Source organism: Neoarius graeffei, chromosome 14, assembly GCF_027579695.1.
Source record: "Neoarius graeffei isolate fNeoGra1 chromosome 14, fNeoGra1.pri, whole genome shotgun sequence".
In the NCBI taxonomy this organism is placed as follows: Eukaryota; Metazoa; Chordata; class Actinopteri; order Siluriformes; family Ariidae; genus Neoarius; species Neoarius graeffei.
Window position 1 is genome coordinate 49569488 of NC_083582.1, and position 13483 is coordinate 49582970.

The window sequence follows — 13483 nt, forward strand, 5'->3', positions numbered from 1 at the left end:
GCGCGATCTTTAAACTCAACCTGAGTTACAACCGGTTTATTCGTATTAGAAGTGACGTCACGACTGCAGCCCAGGCAGTTAAAAGTTAAGAAGCGATTGAATCCTTTTTAACTCAAAAGCACTGTGCATCTTATTCTGATCAGAGACTTTTCCCTCACAAACGCTGAAGTTCGGACCAAGAATCCTCTGCTTTCCACGGGAACCACCCAAGTGCTCCGCTGGACCAGAAAGTTCTCTACGCCTCCATCACAAGCGGCTCACGTGCTCCAACGGCGAGGCCCGAAACTACAACGGCGAATATTTCTTCATATCTTGCTAAAGGCAGGATTAAGTAAGATTTTGGCATTTGGGCATAATTAAGATAGTCTTAGGAAGTTGCTTTATTGAAATAGTGTGAATTTAAACCCAGGTTTATTCATTACACTATTAGACACGCAGCGTGTCGAATTGAATTGTTCTTTTTGTTTTAATCTCAATTGTTTTAATAGACAGGCTGTGCATGCTTCTCTCTCTCTTATTCTTACTAACATTTTAATTTATTCAGTATGGTTATGAGCTAGTGGGTTAGCTACAGCTTCCCTTTGTCTGCTTAGCAACACAAAGCTAATCAAGGCCTACCATGTGCTCAGCAGGCCATCAGGCCTGATAAACCACACCTCAGCTAGAAATCCACAAGCTAGCTTTTTGTTCAGGCCACGTGGCCACTCACAAACACACCCTAGCAACACAAGGCTAATCTAGGCCTCCACCACATGTAGTTAGCTACACGAGGCTAAACACATGGTCAAGTCCTTCCCACACACACACACACACACAAGCACCCATTAGCAACAGAGCTAATCCTTTGTTCTATTTAGATAACATTCCTTTGCTTTAGCTAGCAACAAGCTAGGCCATACACACATACACACACCATATCATATTTGTATATATTGATTATCCATTTTTATCTTTGTTATAATAAATCCATTTATTATCAAAGCTGTGCGTATTCATCTTGTTGGTGAACAATATCTGAAGTCCCCAATCTCTCAAAGAATTCAAAAAGGTGCATACAGTATAAGTTATGTAATATGGTAAGTGATCGTAATAATTTGGAAATATACCATAATTTAGCTGTTTGGTAATTTATTATTAAGCACCAGGATTAATGGTATGATTCACTAAATGATTCATTGAACGATTCACTAAATGATTCACTGAATGATTCAATTCAAATGAGACTGATTCTATGGTATGATTCAATTCAAATGAGTCAAAGTAAACGATTCAATGGGATTGATTCATTTTAATTATTGACCTTCAAATGTAATGAGACTGATTTAATGAGATTGATCACTTAATTTCAATAATTAACTGATTGCACTCACACTGGCAATATGATGGATGCTGGGTGAAAAACAAAAATCTGACATCAGTGAAAGGCCCCTATTAGAGCTAGCCCCTAACCTTTGGTCCATGTGCACTTAATCACTTGGCTCTACCTTCCATTCACTCAAGAAATTGAAGTGATGTCGCTAACTGAAAGGATTTGTTTGTTGTATAGAAAATGTGCTGAATAGGAATATCAGTATATTCATATACTGTATGAATTCAACATTTGAGCAATAATTTGAACAGAGATCTCATAATTATCAAACAAGCCAGCTAGTGATCAGCAAAGCTAGCTAATTACAGTGGTGCTTGAAAGTTTGTGAACCATTTAGAATTTTCTATATTTCTGCATTAATATGACCTAAAACATCATCAGATTTTTACACAAATCCTAAAAGTAGATAAAGAGAACCCAGTTAAACAAATGAGACAAAAATATTATACTTGGTCATTTTTTTCTCATCTCATCTCATCTCATTATCTCTAGCCACTTTATCCTGTTCTACAGGGTCGCAGGCAAGCTGGAGCCTATCCCAGCTTACTACGGGCGAAAGGCGGGGTACACCCTAGACAAGTCACCAGGTCATCACAGGGCTGACACATAGACACAGACAACCATTCACACTCACATTCACACCTACGGTCAATTTAGAGTCACCAGTTAACCTAACCTGCATGTCTTTGGACTGTGGGGGAAACCGGAGCACCCAGAGAAAACCCACGCAGACACGGGGAGAACATGCAAACTCCGCACAGAAAGGCCCTCGCTGGCCACGGGGCTCGAACCCGGACCTTCTTGCTGTGAGGCGACAGCGCTAACCACTATGCCACCGTGCTGCCCTGATCATTTATTTATTAAGGAAAATGATCCAATATTACATAGCTGTGAGTGGCAAAAGTATGTGAACCTCTAGGATGAGCAGTTAATTTGAAGGTGAAATTAGAGTCAGGTGTTTTCAATCAATGAGATGACAATCAGGTGTGAGTGGGCACCCTGTTTTATGTAAAGAACAGGGATCTATCAAAGTCTGATCTTCACAACACGTTTGTGGAAGTGTATCATGGCACGAACAAAGGAGATTTCTGAGGGCCTCAGAAAAAGTGTTGTTGGTGCTCATCAGGCAGGAAAAGGTTACAAAACCATCTCGAAAGAGTTTGGACTCCACCAATCCACAGTCAGACAGATTGTGTACAAATGGAGGAAATTCAAGACCATTGTTACCCTCCCAAGGAGTGGTCAACCAACAAGGATCACTCCAAGAGCAAGGCATGTAATAGTCGGCAAGGTCACAAAGGACCCCAGGGTAACTTTTAAGCAACTGAAGGCCTCTCTCACATTGGCTAATGTTAATGTTCATGAGTCCACCATCAGGAGAACACTGAACAACAATGGTGTGCATGGCAGGGTTGCAAGGAGAAAGCCACTGCTCTCCAAAAAGAACATTGCTGCTCGTCTGCAGTTTGCTAAAGATCATGTGGACAAGCCAGAAGGTTATTGGAAAAATATTTTGTGGACGGATGAGACCAAAATAGAACTTTTTGGTTTAAATGAGAAGCGTTATGTTTGGAGAAAGGAAAACACTGTATTCCAGCATAAGAACTTTATCCCATCTGTGAAACATGGTGGTGGTAGTATCATGGTTTGGGCCTGTTTTGCTGCATCTGGGCCAGGACGGCTTGCCATCATTCATGGAACAATGAATTCTGAATTAGACCAGCGAATTCTAAAGGAAACTGTCAGGACATCTGTCCATGAACTGAATGTCAAGAGAAGGTGGGTCATGCAGCAAGACAACGACCCTAAGCACACAAGTTGTTCTACCAAAGAATTGTTAAAGAAGAATAAAGTTAATGTTTTGGAATGGCCTAGTCAAAGTCCTGACCTTAATCCAATCGAAATTTTGTGGAATGACCTGAAGCGAGCAGTTCATGCGAGGAAACCCACAAACGTCCCAGAGTTGAAGCTGTTCTGTACGGAGGAATGGGCTAAAATTCCTCCAAGCCGGTGTGAAGGACTGATCAATAGTTACCAGAAACATTTAGGCCAAGTTTACATTAGACCGTATCTGTCTCGTTTTCTTCGCGGATGCACTGTCCGTTTACATTAAAACGCCTGGAAACGCCGGGAAACGGGAATCCGCCAGGGTTCACGTATTCAATCCAGATCGTGTCTGATCCCGTGCTGTGTAAACATTGAGAATATGCGGATACGCTGTGCTGAGCTCTAGCTGGCATCGTTATTGGACAACGTCACTGTGACATCCACCTTCCTGATTCGCTGGCGTTGGTCATGTGACGCGACTGCTGAAAAACGGCGCGGACTTCCGCCTTGTATCACCTTTCATTAAAGAGTATAAAAGTATGAAAATACTGCAAATACTGATGCAAATACTGCCCATTGTGTAGTTATGATGGTCTTTAGGCTTGCCATCCTTCCACTTGCAAGTGGTAAGTGACTTGCGCACAGCGGCTCAGTCCCGAATCACTGCTCGTGCACTACACTCGCACGCTCTGTGAGCTGCGCAGGGCCGGAGTGCGCACCCTCCAGAGGGCACTCGCTGTTCAGGGCGGAGTGATTTGGAGCGCAGCCGCTGAGGAGGAAGCGATGAGCCGCACTGACACATTTCAACTTACGTGCCGAATTAGTCATGTGATTAGCGTATCCGTGTATTGGCGTTGCTGTGTGCACGCAAATCGTGTATTGGCGTTGCTGTGTGCACGTGAATCATTTTTAAAAACGTTAATCTGATGATCCGCTGATACGGTCTAATGTAAACCCCACCTTAGTTGCAGTTATTGCTGCACAAGGGGGTCACACCAGATACTGAAAGCAAAGGTTCACATACTTTTGCCACTCACAGTTATGTAATATTGGATCATTTTCCTCAATAAATAAATGACCAAGTATAATATTTTTTGTCTCATTTGTTTAACTGGGTTCTCTATATCTACTTTTAGGACTTGTGTGAAAATCTGATGATGTTTTAGGTCATATTTATGCAGAAATATAGAAAATTCTAAAGGGTTCACAAACTTTCAAGCACCACTGTAGGTTTCCTGATAAACAGCTCTGACTTATGCAGTCGCTAAGAATATTTCACTTAATATTACAGTATTTTCATTAGTGGAAATACTGTAATATAAAGTCAAATAATCTCAGCTAGTGTGAAAATACTGTAATATAAAGTTGTAAGAGACCCTACGTGTGGGTGGAGCACAGAGGACGGCAGGACAGAGATCAGGTTTTATAAATTGGCTTTATTGCCACACTTTTCAGTCTAACAATAATTTTCACAGACACACACAACCGGCGTCTGGTTCAGGGTTGAGCTCCTTCTGCTCTCGCTCTCCCTCCTGATATAGGGCGCAGTCACTGGGAAGACACACAAACAGGTTAATTGCTCTCAGGTGACGCGATTCTGCCACTTACCTTCCCTGACTCCGCCCTCCTGTCACAGACCGGCGCTTGACCACGCCCCCGCTGCCACATACCCCCACCGCCCGACTCAGGCCGGGCGGCCGTCCGGCCTGCAGCCGACTCCCCCCCCCCCTTGACGGGAGAGGAAGTCCGCCACGACCATCTGCGCCCCCGGCCTGTGGACCATCTTGAAATTAAAGGGTTGGAGCGCCAGATACCAATGGGTGATCCGCGCGTTGGCATCTTTCATGCGGTGGAGCCACTGGAGGGGCGCGTGGTCCGAACAGAGGGTGAAAGGGCGCCCCAGCAGGTAGTACCGGAGGGCGAGAACCGCCCACTTAATGGCCAGACACTCTTTCTCTATGGTGCTGTAGCGCCCCTCACGCACCGACAGCTTCCTGCTGATATACAGGACAGGGCGGTCCTCCCCCTCCACCTCCTGGGACAAAACCGCCCCCAGCCCTCTGTCCGACGCATCGGTCTGCAACATAAAAGGGAGAGAAAAGTCAGGGGAGTGTAGAAGTGGCCCCCCACACAGTGCAGCCTTTACCTCTGAGAAAGCCCGCTGGCACTGCTCCGTCCACTGGACCGGATCTGGTGCCCCCTTTTTAGTGAGATCAGTCAGCGGGCTGGTGACGTCCGAATAATTAGGTATAAACCTGCGATAATAGCCAGCCAGCCCCAGGAACTGTCTCACCCCCTTTTTGGTCTTGGGCCTCGGGCAGGCCGCAATTGCTGCCGTCTTATTAATTTGGGGACGCACCTGCCCGTTGCCCAAGTGGAAGCCCAGATACCGTACTTCCACCCGCCCAATCGCACACTTCTTTGGGTTGGCTGTGAGCCCCGCTCGCCTCAGTGACCTAAGGACGGCCCTCAGATGTTCGAGGTGCCGCTGCCAGTCATTGCTATAGATGATTATGTCATCTAAATATGCTGCCGCATACGTGGCGTGAGGGCGGAGGACTCTGTCCATCAGCCGCTGAAACGTCGCGGGCGCCCCAAACAGCCCAAACGGAAGGGTGACGAATTGGTGTAAACCAAACGGTGTGGAAAAGGCCGTTTTTTCTCGGGATAGTGGAGTCAAGGGGATCTGCCAATATCCCTTCGTCAAATCCAGTGTCGAATAAAAGCGAGCAGTGCCGAGTCGATCGAGCAACTCATCAATACGAGGCATTGGGTACGCGTCGAATTTAGACACCGCGTTGACTTTTCTATAGTCCACACAGAACCGGACCGACCCGTCGGCCTTGGGTACCAAGACCACCGGGCTGCTCCAGTCACTGTAGGACTCCTCGACGATGCCCATTTCGAGCATGGTCTGAAGTTCTTCCCGAACCACCTTTTTTTTGTGTTCGGGTAGCCTGTAAGGGCGGCTACGCACTACCACCCCCGGGGGCGTCTCTATGTGGTGCTCTATGAGGTTAGTGCGACCGGGCAGGGGCGAGAACACATCCGAAAACTCGGTCTGCAACTGGGCGACCTCCGTGAGTTGGGTCGGGGAGAGGTGGTCTCCACAGGGGACCGGAGAGGTATGTGATGCCAATGTCCCTTTTTGAACCTCCGGCCCCAGCTCCGCCTTCTCTGGAACTACCGACACCAACGCCACGGGGACCTCCTCGTTCCAGAGTTTAAGCAGGTTGAGGTGGTAAATCTGTAGCGCCCCACCCCTGTCCGTTCGCCTCACCTCATAGTCAACGTCCCCGACTCGCCGTGTGACCTCAAAGGGTCCTTGCCACTTGGCGATCAATTTGGAGCTCGACGTGGGCAACAGTACGAGTACCTTATCTCCCGGAGTGAACTCTCTAAGGCGCGTACCCTTGTTGTACAGGCGGGCTTGCCGTTCCTGGGCCTGCCGCAAATTCTCCTGAGTTAGGTGGGTGAGCGTGTGGAGTTTTGCGCGCAGGTCCATAACGTACTGAATTTCGTTCTTACTTTGTGAAGGTCCCTCCTCCCAATTTTCCCGCAGCACGTCCAGGATGCCGCACGGTTTATGCCCATATAATAATTCAAACGGGGAGAACCCCGTGGAGGCTTGGGGGACCTCTCGCACTGAGAACAGCAAGGGTTCGAGCCACTTATCCCAGTTACGTGCGTCCTCACTTACGAATTTTTTAATAATATTTGAGGGTGCGGTTGAATCGTTCCACTAAACCGTCCGTTTGTGGGTGATACACGCTGGTGCGGATCAGCTTAATCCCCAATAACCCATACAGTTCGCGCAGTGTTCGTGACATAAACGTAGTGCCTTGATCAGTCAGAATCTCTTTCGGGATTCCAACTCGGGAGATGACGCGGAAGAGTGCCTCGGCAATACTGCGTGCTGAGATATTGCGCAGAGGCACTGCTTCCGGGTATCGCATTGCATAGTCCACCAGAACTAATATAAAGCGGTACCCTCGTGCTGACCGATCTAATGGCCCGATGAGATCCATCCCAATTCTCTCAAACGGGGTCTCGATTAACGGTAGAGGGCGCAAAGGCGCTTTTGAAATGGCCGCTGGGTTTACTAACTGGCATTCGCGGCATGCCGTACACCACCTACGGACATCGCCGCGAATCCCCGGCCAATAGAAACGGGCCATTATTCGGGCTAGTGTTTTATCCTGCCCCAAGTGTCCGGCCATGGGATTAAAGTGAGCCGCCTGGAATACCAATTCCCGGCGGCTCTTCGGAATTAAAAGCTGCGTGACGCGCTCTTTAGTTTGAGTGTCCTGCGTCACTCGGTATAATCTATCCTTCATAATCGCGAAGTAGGGGAAGGACGGGGTGGCGTTCAGCTGGAGCGTTTGACCATCGATTACTCTCACTTGGTCAAACGCATGCCGCAGAGTCTCATCTCGCGACTGCTCTAATGGGAAATCTGCGAGGGATTCCCCAATAGAGAGAGGAGGAGCCGGCGGGTCCTCACTCTGACGCGGAGATGACGTAGACGGCTCTGTGACAGCTGCTCCCGCCAAAGCGACACCGGGACCTCCCCCTGTCAAATGGCAGGACCCACTCTCGACTAGGCGTGTCATTAAACCCCGAAATCCTGGCCAATCAGTCCCCAAAATTAGAGAGTGGGTAAGGCGAGGATTAACCGCCGCCTTCACTATAAATTTTTCCCCTCTGAAAATAATGTGGACCGACACCAAAGGGTAGCTGTGAACATCCCCGTGCACACATAACACCTTCACCCCTTGTGCTCCCCCCAATGCCTCGTTTTGAACCAGGCTTTGGCGAATTGAGGTCTGATTACAACCAGAATCCACCAACGCCTGATATGTAGCCCCTTGGATACTCACCGGTATGCGATACGCTCCGGCCCGATCGAGGGCGGCCTCTGGCGCGTCGGGGATCCGAACCACCGCGCCCACTTCCATTGCCGTGCACTGCTGTTGAAGGTGGCCCGGCTCCCCGCAGCGCCAGCAAACCGGCCCGGGCTTTCCCTCTGCACCGGTGATCTGGGGCTCACTCACCTGAGGTGGGGGAGAGACAGACACAGAAGGGAGAAACGGGAGGGCACCGCGGGCGCGGCGGGCCGGCTGGGGGGGTGCCGGCCCCCGCCTCCGCGGAGGGGGAATGGGGCGAGGACAGGACACAGGAGGAGGGGGAGAGAGAGAGAGAGAAGAGGAGAGAAGAGAAGATGCCATCTGCTGTCCTGCCGCCGGGACAGCCGCCAGATGATCCTCCGCCAGCTCGACTGCCTGATCCAGCGACACCGGGCGGTGGCACTGGACCCACTCCGCGGTTCCGGCTGGTAAGCGGACGATGAACTGTTCCAGTACCACCTGGTCGACGATTCCCTCAGCGTCGCGATCGTTGGCCCTCAGCCACCGCCAGCAGGCGTCCCGGAGCTGCTGGCCGAACGCGAACGGCCGGCCGACTTCCTCCAGTCGTAGCGCGCGGAAGCGCTGGCGCTGTTGCTCCGGTGTGCGCCCCACGCGCTGGAGGACGGCCCGGCGGAGGTCCGCGTAGGCCAGCCGGCGGTCGGCGGGGAGCTGTAGCGCGGCCAGCTGTGCCTCTCCCGTGAGCAGGGGGAGGAGGCGCGCCGCGCGCTGCTCCATCGGCCACCCCGAGGCTTCGGCGACCTGTTCAAACAACGTGATGAACTCCTCGGGGTCGTCCTGCGGGCCCATCTTGGTGACAATGAGGGGAGACGGGCCCGCGGCCGGAGCGCTGGTGGACCCCGCCGATGCGAGGAGATGCCGGAACGCCTCGCGATCTTCCTGCTGGGCCAGCACCAGGGCTTCGAAGCGCTGCTCCTGCTCCTTTCGGAGCGTGACGAGTGCCTGGTGCTGACTTTGCTGAGCCGTGGCGAGGGCGTGGACCAGATCGGCGAACGGGGAGGATTCCATGGGGCTGCTGGTTTGGTGCTCCACTGTCCCGGGTTTTCTGCACCACTGTAAGCGACCCTACATGTGGGTGGAGCACAGAGGACGGCAGGACAGAGATCAGGTTTTATAAATTGGCTTTATTGCCACACTTTTCAGTCTAACAATAATTTTCACAGACAAACACAACCGGCGTCTGGTTCAGGGTTGAGCTCCTTCTGCTCTCGCTCTCCCTCCTGATATAGGGCGCAGTCACTGGGAAGACACACAAACAGGTTAATTGCTCTCAGGTGACGCGATTCTGCCACTTACCTTCCCTGACTCCGCCCTCCTGTCACAGACCGGCGCTTGACCACGCCCCCGCTGCCACAAAAGTCAAATAATCTTAGCTAGTGTGAAAATATTGTAATATAAAGTCAAATAATCTCAGCTAGTGTGAAAATACTGTAATATAAAATCAAATAATCTTAGCTAGTGTGAATATACTGTAATATAAAGTCAAATAATCTTAGTTAATGTGAAAATACTGTAATATAAAGTCAAATAATCTCAGCTAGAGTGAAAATACTGTAAAATAAAGTCAAATAATCTTAGTGTGAAAATACTGTAATATAAAGTCAAATGATTTTAGCTACTGTGAAAATGCTGTAATATAGTCAAATAATCTTAGCTAGTATGAAAATACTGTGATATAAAATCAAATAATCTTAGCTCGTGTGAAAATACTATAGTATAAAGTCAAATAATCTTAGCTAGTGTGAAAATACTGTAATATAAAATCAAATAATATTAGTGTGAAAATACTGTAATATAAAGTCAAATAATCTCAGCTAGTGTGAAAATACTGTAATATAAAATCAAATAATCTTAGCTAGTGTGAATATACTGTAAGATAAAGTCAAATAATCTCAGCTAGTGTGAAAATACTGTAATATAAAATCAAATAATCTTAGCTAGTGTGAAAAAACTGTAATATGAAGTCAAATAATCTTAGCTAGTGTGAAAATACTGTAATATAAAGTCAAATAATCTTAGCTAGTGTGAAAATACTGTAATATAAAGTCAAATAATCTTAGCTAGTGTGAAAATACTGTAATATAAAATCAAATAATCTTAGTTAGTGTGAAAATACTGTAATATGAAGTCAAATTATCTCAGCTCGTGTGAAAATACTGTGATATAAAGTCAAATAATCTTAGCTAGTATGAAAATACTGTGATATAAAATCAAATAATCTTAGCTAGTGTGAAAATACTGTAATATAAAGTCAAATAAGCTTAGCTAGTTTGAAAATACTGTAATATAAAGTCAAATAATATTAGTGTGAAAATACTGCAATATAATGTCAAATAATCTTAGCTAGTGTGAAAATACTGGAATATAAAGTAAAATAATCTTAGCTATTATGAAAATACTGTGATAAAAAATCAAATAACCTTAGCTAGTGTGAAAATACTGTAATATAAAATCAAATAATATTAGCTAGTGTGAAACTACTGTAATATGAGGTCAAATAATCTTAGCTAGTGTGAAAATACTGTAATATAAAGTCAAATAATCTCGTCTCGTCTCGTCTTCTTCCGCTTTATCCGGGACCGGGTCGCGGAGGCAGCAGTCTAAGCAGGGAAGCCCAAACTTCCCTTTCCCCAGACACCTCGGCCAGCTCCTCGGGAAGAACACCGAGGCGTTCCCAGGCCAGCCGAGAGACATAGTCCCTCCAGCTTGTCCTGGGTCTTCCCCAGGGCCTCCTCCCGTCCTGGCAGGCCCAAACGTATGGTGAGGGTCTGCTGGGAACGTCTGGCCGAGCACTCTGTTGGGGAGGTCTTTAACTCCCACCTCCGGGAGAGCTTTTCCCAGCTTCCGAGGGAGGCAGGGGACATTGAGTCTGAGTGGACCATGTTCTCTACCTCCATTGTGGACGCAGCTGTTCGGAGCTGTGGCCGCAAGGTCTCCGGTGCCTGTCGTGGCGGCAATCCCCGAACCCGGTGGTGGACACCGGAAGTAAGGGATGCCGTCAAGCTGAAGAAGGAGTCCTATCGGGCCATGTTAACCTCCAGGACTCCCGAGCCAGCTGACGGGTATCGGCAGGCCAGGCGTGCTGCAGCTCGGGCAGTTGCGGAGGCAAAAACTCGGAACTGGGAGGAGTTCGGGGAGGCCATGGAGAAGGACTATCGGTCGGCCTTGAAGAAATTCTGGCAAACCGTCCGGCACCTCAGGAGGGGGAAGCAGTACTCTGCCAACACTGTTTACAGTGCGGGTGGGGAGCTGTTGACCTCGACTGGGGACATTGTCGGGCGGTGGAAGGAATACTTTGAGGATCTCCTCAATCCTACCGTCATGTCTTCCACTGAGGAGACTGAGGCTGATGACTCAGAGGTGGACTCGTCCATTACCCAAGCCGAAGTCACTGAGGTGGTTTGCAAGCTCCTCGGTGGCAAGGCACCGGGGGTGGATGAGATCCGCCCTGAGTATCTCAAGTCTCTGGATGCTGTGGGGCTGTCTTGGTTGACACGCCTCTGCAACATCGCGTGGCGGTCAGGGACAGTGCCTCTGGAGTGGCAGACTGGGGTGGTGGTCCCTCTTTTTAAGAAAGGGGACCGGAGAGTGTGCTCCAATTATAGGGGAATCACACTTCTCAGCCTCCCGGGGAAGGTTTACTCCAGGGTACTGGAGAGGAGAATTCGACCAATAGTCGAACCTCAGATCCAGGAGGAACAATGCGGTTTTCGTCCTGGTCGCGGAACACTGGACCAGCTCTATACCCTTCATAGGGTGCTCGAGGGTTCATGGGAGTTTGCCCAACCAGTCCACATGTGCTTTGTGGATCTGGAGAAGGCATTCGACCGTGTCCCCCGTGGTATTCTGTGGGGGGTGCTTCGGGAGTATGGGGTTCGGGGCTCTTTGCTAAGGGCTGTCCGGTCCCTGTACGAACGGAGCAGGAGTCTGGTTCGCATTGCCGGCAGTAAGTCAGACCTGTTCCCAGTGCATGTCAAATAATCTTAGTGTGAAAATACTGTAAAATAAAGTCAAATAATCTTAGCTAGTGTGAAAATACTGTAATATAAAGTCAAATAATCTTAGTTAGTGTGAAAATACTGTAATATAAAGTCAAATAATATTAGCTAGTGTGAAAATACTGTAATATAAAGTCAAATAATCTCAGCTAGTGTGAAAATACTGTAAAATAAAGTCAAATAATCTTAGTGTGAAAATACTGTAATATAAAGTCAAATGGTTTTAGCTAGTGTGAAAATGCTGTAATATAGTCAAATAATCTTAGCTAGTATGAAAATACTGTGATATAAAATCAAATAATCTTAGCTCGTGTGAAAATACTATAATATAAAATCAAATAATCTTAGCTAGTGTGAAAAAACTGTAATATAAAGTCAAATAATCTTAGCTAGTGTGAAAATACTGTAATATAAAATCAAATAATCTTAGTGTGAAAATACTGTAATATGAAGTCAAATTATCTCAGCTCGTGTGAAAATACTGTGATATAAAGTCAAATAATCTTAGCTAGTATGAAAATACTGTGATATAAAATCAAATAATCTTAGCTAGTGTGAAAATACTGTAATATAAAGTCAAATAAGCTTAGCTAGTTTGAAAATACTGAAATATAAAGTCAAATAATCTTAGCTAGTATGAAAATACTGTGATAAAAAAATCAAATAATCTTAGCTAGTGTGAAAATACTGTAATATAAAATCAAATAATATTAGCTAGTGTGAAACTACTGTAATATGAGGTCAAATAATCTTAGCTAGTGTGAAAATACTGTAATATAAAGTCAAATAATCTTAGTTAGTGTGAAAATACTGTAAAATAAAGTCAAATAATCTTATAGTGTGAAAATACTGTAAAATAAAGTCAAATAATCTTATAGTGTGAAAATACTGGAATATAAAGTAAAATAATCTTAGCTACTATGAAAATACTGTGATAAAAAAATCAAATAATCTTAGCTAGTGTGAAAATACTGTAATATAAAATCAAATAATATTAGCTAGTGTGAAAATACTGTAATATAAAATCAAATAATATTAGCTAGTGTGAAAATACTGTAATATAAAGTCAAATTATCTTAGCTAGTGTGAAAATACTGTAATATAAAATCAAATAATCTTAGTGTGAAAATACTGTAATATGAAGTCAAATTATCTCAGCTAGTGTGAAAATACTGTAATATAAAGTCAAATAATCTTAGTGTGAAAATACTATAATATAAAGTCAAATAATATTAGCTAGTGTGAAAATACTGTAATATAAAGTCAAATAATCTCAGCTAGTGTGGTAATACTGTAATATAAAGTCAAATAATCTTAGTGTGAAAATACTGTAATATAAAGTCAAATAATATTAGCTAGTGTGA